The following is a 20,029-nucleotide window of genomic DNA, read 5'->3' as shown; positions in this document are numbered from 1 at the left end:
GTTCGGCTCACACGCAATACCCTATGAAAGCCGAACTACTTGTCAAACATGGATTCGGCTTATTGGGAACTAATATTATAAGCCGAACCATAAGACTTGAAATTTATGAAAACAAAAATTAATGTTCGACTGTACACGTGTAAGCCGAACATTACACTGTAACTCATATATTTTTTTTGTATTTGGTTCGGCTTATATTAGCACATCACTTTTAAGCCGAACCAGGAAAATTATTTGGCGCGAAAATAATTGAATGGCAGTTCGGCGTATATACATCTCAATCGCAGAAACCGAACTGTTCTTATTTCTTAAGGTTCGGCATACATCTTATCTGCCGAACCTATCTATGTTGCGCCGAACTAGTTGCAAAAATTATAAATTTTGGTTAAATCAAGCTAGAAAACTGAAATTAAACAACGTCTACAACCATACCTGTGTATTATTAGCATTGGGTTCCTCATCCATGTACTCATCTTCGGGATTTGACTCCATAAAGGCATCATCTTGAGCTTGAGAAAAAAGTTGAGTTTGGGTAAAATCATTTTCATAATCCAACAAATAAGCCATGTATGGATCTCCATTGTAATTGATACGTATTTTCTTAGCTTTACGTGATGAAGATTCACCTTCCTCACTCGAATTTGTATCACATCTCTCAATAATCACAAAGATCACGAAGAAAAAAAAAGTTTTTTTCCTCCTCTTCTTCTTCTTTCCTCCTTCTTCTTTTTCTAAAATAACTCACTAACTATCTTTAAAAAGAAAATTATTATCCTAAATTAACACTAAACTAACTACATTCATTAACAACTAATTAATCAAATTAACACTAATTTAACACTAATCACACAAGGGTATTTTCGCATATATGAAAATAGGTTGGATAAGGGATAGCCTAAAAATACTATTTCCAACCCCCTTTTTGTCTTATTATGTATGCCCCAAAATTATATATATGCCCCAAATTAGGGTTCTTTTATATGTCTTTCTAGATCCAAAACCCTAACAAGCAAGAGAGAGCTGGATTGGAGGCCCATAATCAGCCCACTAGTGGTCACCGAGGTTCTAGTGACAAGAAGACTCAAGAGCACATTATATTTTGCTGTCTACGTTTCTTTTGTGCAATCACAAAACTGTCATTTTGTGTGAAATCTAAAAACTTAAAGGCCTAGACAAATAAAATTCCCACGTTGAACGGTGAGGAAACTCTCACTTTTTATAGGTTTTTTTTGAGTTTTGTGAGACGAGCGTTTTGGTGAGGACGCTTGGCACCGTATAATTGGTTAAACATTGGATCTACTCCGCTCGAAAACTAAGTTCGGCAACTAAGTTTGGAAATAATCAGAATTTCCTTATGTTACTAAGGTTTGGTGTAAAGAATTTTCGTTTCCTTATGTGATCTAACGGGGTTTCCTACCATGGAACAAATACCAAAGTTAACCGGACTTCCGAATCCAATTTTGTGCAAGCCTATATATATAAAAAACCTTTAACAGACCCTTCTATCACGTGAAGAAATCGTTCTCAGTTTCAAAGGTATTTTTAAACCTTTTTTCGTATTTTTTTTTTCTTTAAATTTTGGTCTTTCGAAATTTAATTGATTTGCTATTACAATTGTTCAATTTTTTTGGCTTTTAATTATGGTTTCTCTCACTTTGGAGCTTGCAGTTAGGAATGTATCTATCAAGGTTCCAATGGTTCTTCTCTATTTCCTACGGTTCAGATTAATAACCTCTCGCTAAAACAAACTCCTACTGCAACACACCGATAAACAAAGTTCCAATGGGTGCTACAGGTCCACTAGATGTTTACAAGAAGATGGAAAAAGAAGATGATGATGCCATCGTTCTTTCATCAAAAGAGGTCATTAGTGTTAATGCATGTTTTTCATTAGAAGTAATATTCTTACTAAACGTGGTAATGTGTTAAAGATCCGTAGACATAAAGAAGATATGGTCGGTCAGGCATTCATAAAAACTTTTGAACAAGGTATCAATGGCCACGCGAATATGACGGCTTTCTACCACAAACCGAAGACACACTCAAGTTATATTGTACCTACCGGTCAAAAACCGAAAACCTATATTATGTATATCGTAGGGGCGTAAGGCTATTATGGTTTGTATTCAACTAAACGATGGGAGGAGCATAAGATTTTGGAGAGATAATCGGAGAGTATAAAACATATGCTCAAAGAAAAAATATCCAAGATTTTTTAGTTTAAGTTTGAATAAGGAGGCTATTGTTGGTGATTTTCACAATTCTAATATATAGTTGGCAGCTGTAATATAGACGAGCACTTGATCCAGCGGAAAGCAATGATTTGCTTGAGTTGAGACAAAAACTTGATCCAGCGGAAAGCAATGATTTGCTTGAGTTAAGACAAGACTTGCGAAGCATTTAGTTAAAACTTCGAGGCTGAAAACGTGTTGGAGGGGTAAGCATTTAGTATTCGCTTCAGATGGACTGTAACTAAGGAACCATGCAACAGTAACTTGGATAATGTTTTTAAACAACTCCCTCCTAAAGTTTGCTGCAAAGAAACTTCTTTCATCTCTCGACATCAACTCACATTTATTAGTTAGGAAAGAATTTATTGTTGATTTAAGAGGGAGTGATGTTTTTGGTCCAAAGGTCCATACGCAATAGTTTAGCAATTGTGGAAGTATCAAATTGTACAGTCGAGTTACTGAAGGTAGATTGAAACTCCAAGAAGAAGAGTTGATTGTTTTGGTTAAACAAACTCTACCTATTCATATAGTTTAACCCCAAACATTAATCACAGCTTACCTAAACGTCCGGCCAATCTTCTAGCCTAGAATTTTCCTAAATCTAACATAATTTTCTAATTAAAAATGGCTTTTTACTTTAATGCCATTAAGGGGACATGGCCGGAGCTGTAAGCCCCTAGCTAATTTTACTCGACCAACAAAACACCGAGGCTGCAGCTTTCAATCAACCGGTCACACGGCTAATTTTAATGTGGGGATTACAATTATGCCATTGCTATGCACATAGTATGAAAAGATAAAAAAAAAAAGAAAAAGAAGAAGAAAAGAAACCAAATTCTATTTGGAACTCATGACGTGACAATATTTAAGTGAGGCTACTTGGCAATGTGTAATTGGTATTAAAAAAAAATCTAATTTATCGTGTTTGGATTTTATGGAAGTCCAAATTCAATTTGAAAATCGACTACCTATCATATTATCCACTTTTGTTTCCAAATTAATATATAAAGGTGAAAAAAAATTCACATATTTCACGCATATTTTCTGCGAAAATAAAAGAAAAAATAAATATCAAATGCACATATTTTCCACCTATTTAATGTATTTTCCTAGCCACACCAAATCAAAAGTGCATCTCCACGGGGCGGGGCGAAGCCCCCGTGCACACCATATCAAAATTGCATCGCCGAGAAAAGGCTCGTGCACACCAAGTTAAAAGAAAAAAATACCCCGTGCTTAGCACGGACACAAATCTAGTAGAAGATGAACCAAAACCAACCAAAAAGGGTATTGAAAGTGGTAAAATTAATGAGAAAATGGAGGCAATTGAATTAAAATTAGGGAAAACTGTTAAGCGGCAACAAAGTGAAATGTGAACAACTTTCCAGGAAAACTACATCGACAATTGATAACTAAAAGTCGTGTCTATCATTCGGTACATGTTTCTAAAGGAATTTAGCCATATGGTGCAAATGTGCAATGGGTAATAGGATATGACAGGATTCGGTTTAAACTTTTCTAAGGAATTATCCAAATATTATGTGGCTCTAATGTAACTAACTAAACATCTTTTAAGCTTCATTCTAAAATCCTTTCACTCGATGGGTTTACATTTTTATAATATAATATAAAATAATTAAATTGAAAAATTAATTTATTATTGACTGTGAATTACGCACTTATATTATACGCAAACAATTTCCAAACTATTTGTAGTATGATTAAGAACCCCTTATTTTTTATCAAATAAATTTATTTTTTGACTAGGCTTGAGCATGGTCCAGATTTGCTAGAGACGTGCCTACAAACACATTGATTTCCAAACCCAATCGAATCAAGAAAGAATGGATCAATCTCCCAAACTAAACCAACCCCAGTTCAGCAAAAACAGGTAAAATGCTCGTCGCCCTAACCTCATCAGGTAAGAACCCATTCATGATCGTCTCATGAAAAACCTCAACAGCTTCATTGTACAACCCATTTCTAGCAAACCCAGATATCATAACTGTCCAAGAAACCACATTTTTAGAAGGAATGCGATGGAAAATACACTCTGCAACTCTCAAACCACCACAAGAAGCATAAGAATTCATCAATCTATTAGAAAGGAACATGTTATTAGCTAATCCTGACACGATTATACGAGAATGAAGCTGTTGCAAGGGCTTTAAATCTCTGAGTTTTTGTAATATTGAAGCATAATTTGATGGATGCTCAAAAGTTTTCAATCTAGGAGTTTCAAGATTGTTGGAATATAGACGAGGATTGTATAAGTTTGTTAGATTTGCAAGATAAATAATTTTTTTGGTGGGAAAGGTTCCGGTTTTTCAACGTTAGAACTTGAATCATTTCTTTATTTTTGTACTTCGTTATCAGTTTTCCACCTTTGATTTTATAGTGCGGTTTTTTGGGCTTCAAACTTGAGGCCTGACTTAAATCTTGACCCTTTGACCAAAGTCAGCTTTCTACCAAATCCTATGGTGCTGTTTTAGAATGTGCAATTTGCCAATTCGATTCAACAGAAAGGGCGAAATGACAGAAACAAAGAGTTGCATCAGATATTTGAATGGAACTGCATTTTGAAAAAAGCAATTTCATTCTTGCAAACAAAGATGTGATCTGTACTCTGTGGCAAATTGGAGCTATGAGTCCACCAGCCTTGCAGGTTTGCTTAGTGCCATTTCTCTCATTCTTGCAGGAAGAATAGCAGCAGTTGGTACTCTGCACACAGGATAAATTGCAAAATCTTTCACCCACACACAAATGATTCAAAACTTCAAATATTTGAGCTACACAGCTTTATATTTTAACAATTAACATAGTTGTAATCAGATATTCCAGCCATCCTTCTTACAAGAAATAATTTTATCTAAATTAAGCATACATTACAACAACAACAACAAAAATCAGTAAAATGTTGCTGGGATTTGGCATCCTACATTTTGCACAGAATCAAGAATGGTTTCTTTTTGTTCAATGTTTCATATTTGCGTGAGAAAAAAAAAAGGAGAACATAAACCAAAAATTATAATTACTCACAAAGCCATAAAAATTTAGAACATCTATTCATAGTCGATCTCATATTATTTATAACAAGCTCGAGCGATACATCCCTTCAGACATGGTTATTTCTTAATATTAGATATGTATATATTCTACACAACAGCTGTGTATATAGTCTGCATCGTCGGCAGTCCATGTATAGTCCAAGTCTTCAGGAATATGGTTGTACTTCCGAGTCCTATGCATCTTTGGTTATTGTAACAAGTCATGTAAACTCGTTCTATCTGTTAGGTCTTTCATTCTTTGTAACTAGTATAAATACTTAATGTAGAACAATCTGTATGTTGTGAGAAATTAATAAAATCAATTCTTTAGAATCTCTGATGGTATCATCTTGATCCATCCTAGGACCTATCTCATCTTCCGCTACATATTTATCTGTATCTTTTCATCATGGTTGAATCTAATTCTCAAACACCACCAGAGAGTCCTCAAGATCAGACTTCTCAACATCAACCTTCGTCTGCAACTCCAATCATTCCTGCCTCAGGAAGCTCCAGAATTTCAGATCCATATGTTATCCATCCGAGTGATAACCCTGCCACTGTTTTGTTTTCTCCATTGTTACAGGGTGACAATTATGGATCCTGGGTTCGTGGAATCACCAAGGCTCTCAACGCAAAAGGGAAACTTGGATTTGTAGATGGTACTCTTCCTCCTCCTACTGATGCTCTTACCTATCAGTGTTGGAAGCGATGCGATGATCTGGTGGGCAGTTGGCTTCTCAACTCATGCCAACCTGATATCCGGGCAAGCTGCCTGTATGCTCCTTCTTCTCATGCAATATGGGGACCCTTTTCTACTCCTTCTCTGACTGGTGCTAAATACTTTCTCACCATTGTAGATGATTTTTCCAGATGTACTTGGGTATATCTCATGCATACTAAGAGTGAAACATGCAAATTTCTCAAATTTTTTGCTTCTCATGTTATAACTCAGTATTCTACCAAACTTCATATCCTCTCTACAGGTTCTTCCCTACCTATCTTACCAGTCTTACAACGTATCCAATCATACAATGGTACTGAATTTTTATCACATGAATTTCAGGCTTGGATACATGCAAATGGTATTCACCATCAGCGTAGTTGTACTTATACTCCCCAACAAAATGGGGTGGTTGAAAGGAAACATCGTCATCTATTGACTGTTGCTCGGGCTCTTCGTTTTCAGGCCAATTTGCCCATTACTTACTGGGGTGAATGCATTCTCACTGCAACATATCTCATCAATAAAATGCCAACTCCAATACTATCTAAACGTTCTCCTCATGAGGTCTTATTGGGTACGAAACCTAACTATCGTCATTTACGTACTTTTGGTTGCTTATGCTATGCTCGCAACACTAAGATCACACATAAATTTGATTCCCGTGTTATGCCAGGCGTATTTCTTGGTTATCCATATAACCATAAAGGTTATATCATTCTTGATCTATCCACAAAATCCACCTTTGTGTCTCGTGATGTTATTTTCCATGAGCATATTTTTCCTTTTAAGGATGCACAGATTTCCACTGCTGACATTTTTCAACCTGTTCTTCAGGATGATTTTGTACATGACGATTCAACTTCTTCTTTGGAATTGAAATCGTCTCATCCACCTACTGATTCTCCGCTGCAGTCCACTGCTGTCTCCTCGTCCAAAACATATTCTCCGACACCTTCTCTGTCACATATGGACACTGCAGTTGATCCAACAACAGTTTCTTCACCTACTGCTGTTGAGCCTGAACCTATTTTACGTCGTTCTACACGTGAATCTTGTCGTCCTTCACATCTCAAAGATTATATCTGCTCTGTGAAGCAATGTAAGTCAACTACTCCATATCCTCTTACAAGTTGTATTTCGTTTACTCAATTCACTCCCCAACATCGGGCTTTCATTTTATCGGTTCTCACTAATGATGAACCACGAACCTTTTCTGAAGCAATTAAAATTCCAGAATGGCGCACTGCCATATTTAAGGAACATATGGCTTTGGAGGACAATGACACTTTCACCATTACTGATCTGCCTCCTGGCAAAAATGCCATTGGATGCAAATGGGTTTTTAAAACCAAATATCGACCAGATGGTACAATTGAACGTCGTAAGGCCCGTCTTGTTGCTAAGGGTTATACGCAACAAGAAGGCATCGATTTCCATGACACCTTTGCTCCAGTAGCCAAGCTGGTTACTGTTCGTGTTCTTTTATCAATTGCTGCCATTCATAATTGGTCACTCCATCAACTTGATGTTAACAATGCTTTTTTACAGGGTGATCTTGAAGAAGATATTTACATGAAGATCCCTCCAGGTTTCCACAAGCAAGGGGATACTCGTGTTTACAAGCTCAATAAATCTTTATATGGCCTTAAATAAGCTTCTCGCCAATGGTTTTTTAAATTTTCTTCCGCTCTCCTTCATGCAGGTTTCACCCAATCTCATGCTGATTACTCTCTTTTTACTTTCCATTCTGGTGCAATTTCCATTTACGTTTTGGTTTATGTCGATGACATTGTTATTACTGGTAATAATGATTCTGCTATTCAAGACCTCAAGCACAAACTTGAATCTCAGTTTTCTCTCAAAAACCTTGGTCGCCTGCAATATTTCTTGGGCCTTGAGGTATCACGTTCTCCCAAAGGCATTTTACTTTGTCAACGCAAATATATTCTTGACATTGTGACTGACTGCGGTCTTTTGGGAGCCAAGCCTTCGCCTTCTCCAATGGAGCAACATCTTAAACTACTGCCATCCTCTGGTGATCCTCTGTCTGATCCCAGTATTTATCGACGTCTCATAGGTCGTCTCTTGTATCTTCAGGTAACACGTCCTGACATCACGTTTTCTGTTAATTATTTAAGTCAATTCATGCAACAACCATGCTCTGGTCATTTGGCTGCTGCTTATCGTATTATTCGTTATCTTAAAGGTACCATTAGTCATGGTATTTTTTTATCTGCTTCAAGCTCTTTGTCTCTCTCGGGTTACACTGATTCTGATTGGGAAGGCTGTCCTACTACTCGTCGATCAACGACAGGTTATTTTACGATGTTAGGGGATAGCCCTATTTCTTGGAAGTCCAAGAAGCAACCAACAGTATCTCTTTCTTCTGATGAAGCAGAATATCGTGCTCTTGCACGACTTACTTCTGAACTGCAATGGTTGCATTATCTTTTCACTGACCTTCGTATCACTATTCCAAAACCTATTCCAAGTTATTGCGATAATCAGGCTGCCATTCATATTTCTGCTAATCCTGTTTTTCACGAACGCACTAAACATATTGAAATAGATTGCTATTTCGTACGTGACAAGCTCCTTTCTGGTCTTATCAAACCTACTTATCTACCGTCCGCTTTACAATTAACCGATCTTTTCACCAAGCCGCTGGGAGTGGATCATTTTCTTCGCCTATCTAGCAAGTTGGGTCTTCGTGCAGATGGTCCTCAGCCTCCAACTTGAGGGGGGGTATTAGATATGTATATATTCTACACAACAGCTGTGTATATAGTCTACATCGTCGGCAGTCCATGTATAGTCCAAGTCTTCAGGAATATGGTTGTACTTACGAGTCTTATGCATCTTTGGTTATTGTAACAAGTCCTGTAAACTCGTTCTATCTGTTAGGTCTTTCATTCTTTGTGACTAGTATAAATACTTAATGTAGAACAATCTGTATGTTGTGAGAAATTAATAAAATCAATTCTTTAGAATCTTTGACTTAAATAAAAAAGAAAAAAACTAGTGACCAAGAGATCTGTAGTGTGGAAATATGAATAATTCATTTGGTGCAGTTTCTCTTTTACCGTGGAAAATATGAACCCTGAACTAAAAGCCCTCGGTCAGACCATGAGACACTAGTACCACACCATTGAAAAACATAAAAAAGACAGTAAAACCACGATCTGTACTATGAGAAATCCGTATGATTTGCCTAGATGCTGGAACTAGAGTTTTCATTTGAGAGGAAAAGTCATAATGATAGTCAACAATGATGGATGATGATTTGTGGAGTACGTAAGAGGTCCAGTATAACACCAACACTTCATTCATGACCTTAGCTTGCAAAACCATTATAAAACGAATTTCAGTAGAATGAGATTGAACAGTGAGGAATTTGAAGAACAAATGAACCTATGTATATTTTCAAAAAACTGATAATTTCAGTAGGCTGACAAGTTATCAGCTGAACCTATGTATATTTTCAAAAAACTGAGGTTCGGCTTAAAAGTTAGCAGCCGAACTTCACTCTGTAAAAAAAACTTGTATTACTCTTGTTTTCTATTTATTTGTTTACTTAGGTGAATCATTTAAAGTCAGTGGAAGTGGATGCAAAAATAGCTATAAAGTGAAGTTCTCCAAAGATCCAAGTGTCTAGAGCCAAAAGAAGTGGAAGAAGTGCGACGAAAAGGAGCGAACAATGTCTAAAGTATAAGAAGGACTAGAAGGCCAAGTTCAACTTATCCAAATTAAGGATTTCTTATGACCATCTTAAAGAGAAATCAATTTTGAAAAGAACGCAAAAACAATGAGGTCATTCTGGTATCAGACGAAGAAGTTATGGAAAAAACAAGGTTGATACTTGAAGTTACAAAGATAGGTTCGACTCAAAAACATGCAGCTCGAGTCAGCCGAACCTGCAACATAAAAATCAAGTTATCGGAAGATTTTAAGGAAAAACGTTCGGCTATAAGATGATCCAATGACCTAAGCCGAACCCACAAATGAGTTTTGAAGTTCGGCTAATTTGAACAAAATCTAGCAAAGTCGCATTAGCCGAAGATAGTGTTTCTCTAAATCATACATTAGGTTCGTCTCAAAATTGATACTCCAAGATCAGCCGAACTGATCTTATGAAAACCCTAATTTCATCTTTGAAATCATATTTTATAGATCAAACAAAACAAAATCAATCAAAAACAAGATGGGTCTGTTACACATGCATTCTAAAATACATGTAAGAGCAATTAAGATTTGGATTTCGCACTCCAACATCGCTGATTTTGATCCTTGTTTTCTTTGCTTGATCAATTTCGTGATTGAATTGGAGTCCATGATGTTTAAGTTTAAAGTTTATTTTGATTTTAGGTTTTTGAGGATGAGGGCACTCTAGTAATTTAAATTGTTTAAGGATATATAGGTAATTGCACTACATTTAGACACCCCTTATAAACCCAACCTAGATGGTATAATGAATGAGTATGCCTCAAAAAAACTGAGTATGCCTCAAAACAGGTGTTCGGTAATTTCGGGTGTGTGGGTGAGAAAAGAATTTAAACCCTAAACAATGTATTGTAAGGGAGTACTTTAGATTCGATAGATCAATCTGTACAAGTCTGGCCTAAACCAAGAAATGGCCATTCCAGACTTGCTTCGGTCACAAAGTGAAGGAGAATGGGTTGGTTTTGGGGAGGGAAGCAAAGAAAGTGTTGAGACCAGAATAGTTCTGGAAGAGTAGTTTTTTTCTACGACTTGTATCATAAAGTGGGAAGCTAGCAGATGGAAATCTAGTAAATGTTTTCTGAGTGTTGTATGCTCCTGACTGAACTTGTTGTTCGGTGGAAATAGTAAGACCTATTTATACAAGTCGAGGTGTAACGTACTCTGGTCTCATTAAGGAATGGAAAAATGGGTGAGTAAATGTGAGGAGGTGGTAACCGTTAACGCATGAAATTGATGTTCCATAAAAAAGAGCGTTTCACCATTACTCCCTGTATTTACTAACCGCCTCATCCTTATGACACTTCCTTATTACGGGCGTAGTGTACGCCGCACGCTATAAACCGCCAAACCAATACCCAAAGAAGATCCCCCAGTTTGTGATATGTGTTGATGTCTCGAATGTTTTCGTGGAAAACATGTAGCATATTGTCGCCTGGTAAGTCGATCTTGGGAGACTTGCTGGCTTGGTGACCTTCGACCGTCGAGATTTTGCATCTTAAGATGAAAGATAGCCGTTAATCGTCGCACGCTTTCATTTTCGGTGGCCGCATAGGGAAGGCCAGCATGGTGGCGCGACAAGCCTTGGTGCGGTTTGGCGTGGCCAAACTATGGTTTCGGGAAAATGGTTACCATGCGTTGTCTGGTAACCTTGGATGGCTAGGATTTGCTCCTGGGATTGAAGGGCGACCATTGATTGTCGCACGCCTTCGTTTTAGTAGCCGCGTAGAGAAGGACAGCAAGGTGGCGCGGCTAGGTTGGCATGCCTTGGTGCGGTTTGGCGTGGCCAAACTAGGGTTTTGGGCCAAAGGTTACCATGCATTATCTGGTAACCTTGGATGGCTAGGATTTTCTCCTGGGATTGAAGGGAGACCGTTGATTGTCGCACGCCTTCGTTTTAGTATCCGCATAGGGAAGGCCATTATGGTGGCGCGGCTAGGTTGGAATGTCATTGGCAAGGAATGCCTTGGCGCGGTTTGGCATGGCCAAACTAGGGACTCGGGCCAAAGGTTACCATGCGTTGTCTGGTAACCTTGGATGGCTAGGATTTTCTCCTGGGATTGAAGGGCGACTGTTGATTGTCGCACGCCTTCGTTTTAGTAGCCGCATAGGGAAGGCCATCATGGTGGCGCGGCTAGGTTGGCATGGCATTCCTTGGCGCGGTTTGGCGTAGCCAAACTAGGGTTTCGGGCCAAGGTTTACCATGCTTTGTCTGGTAACCTTGGATGGCTAGAATTTTATCCTGGAATTGAAGGGCGACCGTTGATTGTCGCACGCCTTCGTTTTAGTAGCCTCATAGGGAATGCCAGCATGGTGGCGCGGCTAGGTTGGCATGCCATTGGCATGGGATGCCTTGGAGCGGTTTGGCGTGGCCAAACTAGGCTTTCGGGCCAAAGGTTACCATGCATTGTCTGGTAACCTTGGATGGCTAGGATTTTCTCCTGGGATTGAAGGGCGGCCGTTGATTGTCGCACGCCTTCGTTTTAGTAGTCGCATAGGGAAGGCCAGCATGGTGGCGCGGCTAGGTTAGCATGCCTCGGCGCGGTTTAGCATGGCCAAACTAGGGTTTCGGGCCAAAGGTTACCATGTGTTGTCTGGTAACCTTGGATGGCTAGGGTTTTCTCCTGGATTGAAGGGGGACCGTTGATTTTCGCACGCCTTCGTTTTAGTAGCCACATAGGGAAGGACAGCATGCTGGCGCGGCTAGGTTGGCATGCCTTGGCGTGGTTTGGCGTTGCCAAACTAGGGTTTCGGGCCAAAGGTTATCATGCGTTGTTTGGTAACCTTGGATAGCTAGGATTTGCTCCTGGGATTGAAGGGCGACCATTGATTGTCGCACGCCTTCGTTTTAGTAACCGCATAGGGAAGGCCATCATGGTGGCGCGGCTAGGTTGGCATGGCATGCCTTGGCGCGGTTTGGCGTGGCCAAACTAGGGTTTCGGGCCAAAGGTTACCATGCGTTGTCTGGTAACCTTGGACGGCTAGGATTTGCTCCTGAGATTGAAGGGCGACCGTAGATTTTCGCACGCCTTCGTTTTAGTATCCGCATAGGGAAGGACACTATGGTGGCACGGCTAGGTTGGCATGTCATTGTCAAGGTGCGTTTGGATTTGCATGGCGGGGCCAAGGGCTTGGCATGCCGTTTGGCACATGGTGCGGCTGGCATGGTTGGCATGCCTTGGCACGGAGATGTGGCTGGCAGGGTTTTCCATTGGCACGGTGGTGCAGCTGGCATGGTTGGCATGCCTTGGCGCGAAGATGTGACTGGCACGGTTTTCCATTGGCACAGTGGTGTGGATGGCATGCCTTGGCGCGGAGATGTGGCTGGCATGGTTTGTCATTGGCACAGTGGTGCGGCTGGAATTGTTGGCATTCCTTTGCGCGGAGATGTGGATGGCATGGCTTGCCATTGGCACAGTGGTGCGGCTGGCATGGTTGGCATGCCTTGGTGCGGTAGCATGAGAACTAGGGTTTTGCACAGGGGATGTCAATCAATGTTAAGGGTTCTGTCGTGGAACATGACACATAAAAAAAAGGTACCCTGGTAATTCTTACGTAAGCATGCTGATCGACTCAATAAATGTGCTAATGGTCATGATGACGTCATGTCAGAGGTGCGGTTTTACGATTTTAACCCTAGGCTAAAAACCACCATCAACATTAAGTCCCATGCTTAGCTCGTAACGGGAGAATTGTTGCGAGGTAATCATAAGATGGTGCCATCCTAGGACAAGAAATCAAACAACAAGTCGTGATAAGATGGTTAGGAAAGTCCGACTAACCTTTTTCGAGAGGTAAAGAGAGTTTGTGCTTCCCGTGTTGGCGTCCCTGCGTAATTATACTGGTGGTGCAGATCGTGGAGTGGTGAGATGAAAATCGTCGTCTTAGTCTGGCCATACATCACCTTGGCTGAGTTACGGAACATCGTGACGCTGGCTTGGCGAGTTTTGTGGTGTTGGCGCGGAAAGTCATGGCGCGGCACAATAGTGCAAGGCATGACGCGGTTTGGCAAGGCAAAGCATGCGCGGATTTCTTGAAATGGATCCTTCAGCATTGGTCGGCTTGGAATGGAGCCGTCAGCATCGGTCGGCTTGGAATGGAGTCGTCAACATCGTTTGGATTGGAATGGAGTCGTCTGCATCTTTCGTCTTGGAATGGAGCCGTTAGCGTCGGTCGGCTTGGAATGGAGCCGTCAGCATCGTTCGGTTTGGAATGGAGCCGGTAGCATCGTTCGCTTGGAATGGAGCCGTCAGCATCGTTCGGCTTGGAATGGAGCCGCATCGTTCGGATTGTAATGGAGCCGTATGCATCGTTCGGCTTGGAATGGAGCCGTTAGCATCGTTCGCTTGGAATGGAGCCGCACCGTTCGGCTTGGAATGGAGCTGTCTGCATCGCTTGGAATGGAGCCGTTAGCATCGTTCGCTTGGAATGGAGCCGTCAGCATCGTTCGGCTTGGAATGGAGCCGTACCGTTCGGCTTGGAATGGAGGAAACGGTGATGACGCTGGAACTTAGGCTATCAAATGGTGGTGATGGCGCCTGACAACTTTGTCTAAATTAGGGTTTGGGATGCCGAAACCCTAATTATCGCTCCTTAGTAGAATCGTTGTAAAATTCTTGTACGAACTAGGATTTCGACGGTCTGCCCCTTCATCTGACCGGAAAAGAATTTCCTATCTCCTTACGCGGGAATATTTAGGTTTTAAGCTCGTTAGGTATGTGAGAACAGCTCGATAGTAAAATTCAGGAGGGATGTTGCGGGCCCGAGGTGACATAGTCGCGCCAGTCATTTATTCCCGTTCATGGAGCAAGAAGGAATATTCATTCAGTTCAATCTCTAAAAAATCCGTCTGCATGAAAAGAGGCATCGACCTTCTTCTGTTTTTTTTTTGTTGCTCGTCCAGATCCGTGCTTTTGTCTGCAGTGTCTTTCCAGTGGATTCCAAAATTTACCAAACTCCGCTGCATTCTTGGGACGGATGGATGAAATATATGCTCGGAAACGATCATATCAAGGCTAATCTTGGAGATTTTTGTTGCGTTGTCGGTCCATTCTTGACTTTAGGTTGTTTAGCGTCTGGACCTTCTAATCGCAATGATGATATGTCATGGATGATTGTATGGTAGAAATCTTTATGGAATGGGATGCAGTGGGCAATCCTCAGTTATATTTCCGTTAGATCCTATGGCATGGACGAATATGTGGATGTATCTTTGTGGCGTGCTTTTGGAGTCTTCGATTCATACGTACGGCTTCATGTTGAGAAATCCCCGCGTCTCGTAAAACTTCGGTAGTGATGATGTTGAAATCAGAAATAACCAGGTTGAGGGGAGTGAAACCGTCCCATGCTGCTAGTCCCCATGTGTATCCTACTTTCATTGCATCGCCTTGAATCCACGTCCACGGGATTTGATATAAGATTATCATACTCTTCTGGATGTGAAGCTGAGATGCTCAGAAATTACATGATGAGATATTCTGGATAGTGAAGTGGTAGGAATGAGAGAGTTATGTTGTTTATCATGGCTCCCTCTGTTTCTTTAAGAAAATGTTTCAGCCGCGTCTCTGGAGTTATCTTATCAGTCTTTGATGGTCGTCGGGATGGATTGCGATGAGAAGTCCCCAGTCGTATTTTTCTTTAGTTTATGAAGTTGTTTTCCTCTGAGCAGGCTTGGGATCCTCTGTGGCCTCGTTAAGTGTTGAACGCGTCTCCTAGACAGAGAGGTGATGATATTCTTGCGTTGTATCCTTGAAGAGTAGATGACCTTGTTGTGTCTATGGATTTTTGGTTGACTGTGTCTTCTGAGCTTTGACAGTAAAGGGATTTTGTGTATATCCTCAGTCCTCAAGTATGGTTTACATGTTTCCATCTTTGTAGTGATTTCTGCTGTGGTGAAGCTCTGGCTGGTATCAACAGATGAGCGGCAACAGTTCTTGGTAGCAGATGTAATCAGAAGAGACTACATTGTCGTGGTAACAAAGTAGGTTGGATGGAATTGCATGGGCTTATGTGTAAGTAAAAGGATTGGCTGGATGCGTAAGCGAGCAAACTGTCCATGATCACGAATTTTGGCGAGATGGATTAAAAGGTGGCCATGACTACGAAGATTGGCTGGATGTGATCATGATCCTTGACATGGGGAGCGTGGTGGTACGACCCTTTGCAGGAAGAACCGGCGTTGAAACAGCTTCGTCTCTTGGAGAGGATGTTGAAACTTAAGAAGCCAAACGCTAAAGCTTCGTCTTCGGATCCTGAAGCAGCTTATGGAGAGAACGCGGAAGCGGAGCTGCTGCTGGAGCGAGCGTTGAAGCGGAGCGGCTGCGTTAATCAGTGGGTTGTCGAACTGGACACCCTTCAGGAGAACAATGTTTAGGAGTCCCAAGAAAGAGAGCCCACTGATTAACGCAGCCCACTGAGATGCATGATTTTCCAGAAGAGGTTGAGGTTTGGGAACGACTTCTCTGTTTGGAAACGGCTGCTTCCCTGATGCAGTGTGGTTGAGGGCTGCAAATATGCCTTGACGCTGCGCCTACATAATCTCACATAAGTGTTTCATCATAGACTGCACGATTTTGTGAGCGAAGTCCCCGGAAATCATGCAGCTCCTGACGGGAAGAGAGTCTTTGTGAACTCAGGGTGGGTTGCTGATTTTCTTTGCCTCGATTTTGGAGAAGTCATTCCTGATCTTTACGTGTTATGAAATTGGATTGCTGATTCCCTTCCACTGGGTGTTCAGAAGCAACGCTGGAAGGATGCAAGCTGCTGGTGATGGGAAGACGCAATCTGTTAATGCTGGAAGGATGCAAGCTGCTGTAAAGATGCAAGATGTTAGCGCTGGAAGGATGCAAGTTGTTGGTTCTGGAAAGATGCAAGTTGTTAGCGCTGGATCGGCTTGTAGTGGGCGCTGGCTTGGCACGGCGTCGGCTTGGCGTGGCGCGGTAGCAATAAAGTGGGCAACCATATTCCAGGTCTGTACTACAGCGTTTCTCTTCCAATTTTTTTTCTTGTTTTCTTGTGTTGGTGCAAACCCTAGCCATAGGTATTCCTTTCATAAACTTGTAAAAGTACTGTTCTTCTCTTCGAATATCACCGTAGTAGCGTCAGTTACCTCATGAATAGTGAATGTTAATAGTTATTATGCAAAGTAGGTACATATGGGTAGGTGAATGATTCCATGAAGAACTGGGCGTTATGGTTTCTCTGAGATCCAAAATTTGCAGGCCGAGGTGACCGAAGGTCCTTCTGCGGACGTGGTCAAACAACAAGAAGCGGAGGTCGAAAGGTTGTCCAAAGAGTTGGAGCTGAAACAGGCGGTCTTCCAAATGACGAAGGACTCCTTCTTCGAGAAGAGCAAAACACCGTTGAATGTCTTCCTTTGAATGCACTTCTGTCATCTGAAATTCTTCTGTTTGGTTTTTTTTTATTGGAAAGGAAAATCAAACACCTGGCTTATGGTTTTGATTTTCTGGATTTTTTGGTTGATAGACAAGTGTTACCTATGAGGGTTTTGGATTATTATTTGGGATGAACTGTTTTAGGATGATGCCGTTTTTGTTTATGATTGTAAGCGACACAAGCATCCCAGGGAAGATATGGAACCGTGAACGTTGCGTGTCGGTAAATGACATGGGATGAAACATAACATGGCTATCGGTTTTATCATTCCCGTGAAAACTTGAAATAGTAAACCATGTATTTTGTCTAGGCAAGACTTACTCGGTTTTTTGGATCTGCTAACGAAAAACGAGTCAGGTGCATGTATGACTTTTGTGGGAAGCATCGTGATTTTGGAAAGTCCCCAGTCGTCCCTGAGTCACTTGATAATCGAGTCGTCGATCCCTCAGCGGATCGTTCGCTTTTAACCTCTAGGTAGTCCCCAGTCGTCCCTTGCCGTGTCAAGACTGGTTGGATCGTTCTCCTTTAAACTCTAGGAAGTCCCCAGTCGTCCCTTGCCGTGTCAAGACTGATAATCGGGTCGTCTGGTAACTGAGTCGTCGATCCCTGAGAGGATCGCCTGCTTCTACCGTCTTGATGTCTGGGTCGAAGCATGAGATCGATGGTCGAAAATTGACATTGTAACCGAAAGATCAATATCCCACTGTGGTCGCCAATTGTTTATGGGTGAAAATGGTTTCTGCTGATTTCGGGTGTGCGGGTAAGAAACGAATTTAAACCCTAAACAATGTACTGTAAGTGAGTACTTTAGATTCGAGAGATCAATCTGTGCAAGACCGGCCTAAACCAAGAAATGGCCGTTCCAGACTTGCTTCGGTCACAAAGTGAATGAGAATGGATTGGTTTTGGGGAGGGAAGCAAACAAAGTGTTGAGACCAGAATAGTTCTGGATGAGTAGTTGTTTTCTACGACTTGTATCAAAAAGTGGGAAGCTAGCAGATGGAAAGCTAGCAAATGTTTTCTGAGTGTTGTATGCTCCTGACTGAACTTGTTGTTCGATGGAAATAGGTAAGACCTATTTATACAATTCGAGGTGTAACGTACTCTGGTCTCATTAAGGAATGGAAAAATGGTAGAGTAAATGTGAGGAGGTGGTAACTGTTAACGCATGGAATTGATGTTCCATAAAAAAGAGCGTTTAACCATTACTCCCTGTATTTACTAACCGCCTCATCCTTATGACACTTTCTTATTACGGGCATAGTGTACGCCGCACGCTGTAAACCGCCAAACCAATACCCAAAGAGGATCCCCCAGTTTGTGATATGTGTTGATGTCTCGAATATTTTCGTGGAAAACATGTAGCATATTTTCATTGCCTGGTAAGTCGATCTTGGGAGACTTGTTGGCTTGGTGACCTTCGACGGTCGAGATTTTGCATCTTAAGAGGAAAGGTAGCCGTTGATCGTCGCAAGCTTCCGTTTTCGGTGTCCTCATAGGTAAGGCCAGCATGGTGGCGCGACAAGGTTGGCATGCCATTGGCATCGCATGCCTTAGCGCGGTTTGGCGTGGCCAAACTATGGTTTCGGGCCAAAGGTTACCATGCGTTTTCTGGTAACCTTGGATGGCTAGGATTTCACCAGGGATTGAAGGGAGACCGTTGATTGTCGCACACCTTCGTTTTAGTAGCCGCGTAGGGAAGGCCAGCATGGTGGCGAGGCTAGGTTGGCATGCCATTGGAAAGGCATGCCTTGGCGCGGTTTGGCGTGGCCAAACTAGGGTTTCGGGCCAAAGGTTACCATGCGTTGTCTGGTAACCTTGGATATCTAGGATTTTCTCCTGGGATTGAAGGGCGACCGTCGATTGTCGCACACCTTCGTTTTAGTATCCACATAGAGAAGGCCAGTATGGTGGCGCGGCTAGGTTGGCATGGCATGCCTTGGCGTCGTTTGAGTGGCCAAAATAGGGTTTCGGGCCAAAGGTTACCATGCATTGTCTGGTAACCTTGGATGGATAGGATTTGCTACTGGTATTGAAGAGCGACCGTTGATTGTCGCACGCCTTCGTTTTAGTAGCCGCATAGGGAAGGCCAGCATGGTGGCGCGGCTAGGTTAGCATGCCATTGGCATGGTATGCCTTGGCGCAGTTTGGCGTGGCCAAACTAGGGACTCGGGCCAAAGGTTACCATGCGTTTTCTGGTAACCTTGGATGGCTAGGATTTGCGCCTGGGATTGAAGGGCGACCGGTTATTGTGGCACGCCTTCATTTTAGTAGCCGCATAGGGAAGGCCAGCATTGTGGCGCGGCTAAGTTGGCATGCCATTGGCATGGCATTCCTTGAAGCGGTTTGGCATGGCCAAACTAGGGTTTCGGGACAAAGGTTACCATGCGTTGCCTGGTAACCTTGGATGGCTAGGATTTCACCAGGGATTGAAGGGCGACCGTTGATTTTCGCACGCCTTCTTTTTAGTAGCCGCATAGGGAAGGCCAGCATGGTGGCGCGGCTAGGTTGGCATGGCATTCCTTGGCGCAGTTTGGCGTGGCCAAATTAGGGTTTCGGGCCAAAGGTTACCATGCGTTGTCTGGTAACCTTGGATGGCTAGGATTTTCTCTTGGGTTGAAGGGCGATCGTTGATTGTCACACGCCTTCGTGTTAGTAGCCGCATAGGGAAGGCCAACATGGTGGCGCGGCTATGTTGGCGTGGCATGCCTTGGCACGGTTTGGCGTGGCCAAACTAGGGTTTCGGGCCAAAGGTTACCATGCATTGTTTGGTAACCTTGGATGGCTATGATTTGCTCCTGGGATTGAAGGGCGACCGTAGATTGTCGCGCGCCTTCGTTTTAATAGCCGCATAGGAATGCCAATATGGTGGCGCGGCTAGGTTGGCATGCCATTGGCAAGAGGCGTTTGGC

The sequence above is a fragment of the Papaver somniferum genome, chromosome 8 (assembly GCF_003573695.1).
Source record: "Papaver somniferum cultivar HN1 chromosome 8, ASM357369v1, whole genome shotgun sequence".
NCBI lineage: Eukaryota > Viridiplantae > Streptophyta > Magnoliopsida > Ranunculales > Papaveraceae > Papaver > Papaver somniferum.
The sequence above is the reverse complement of the archived record's forward strand: the minus strand, read 5'-3'. Positions refer to the sequence as shown.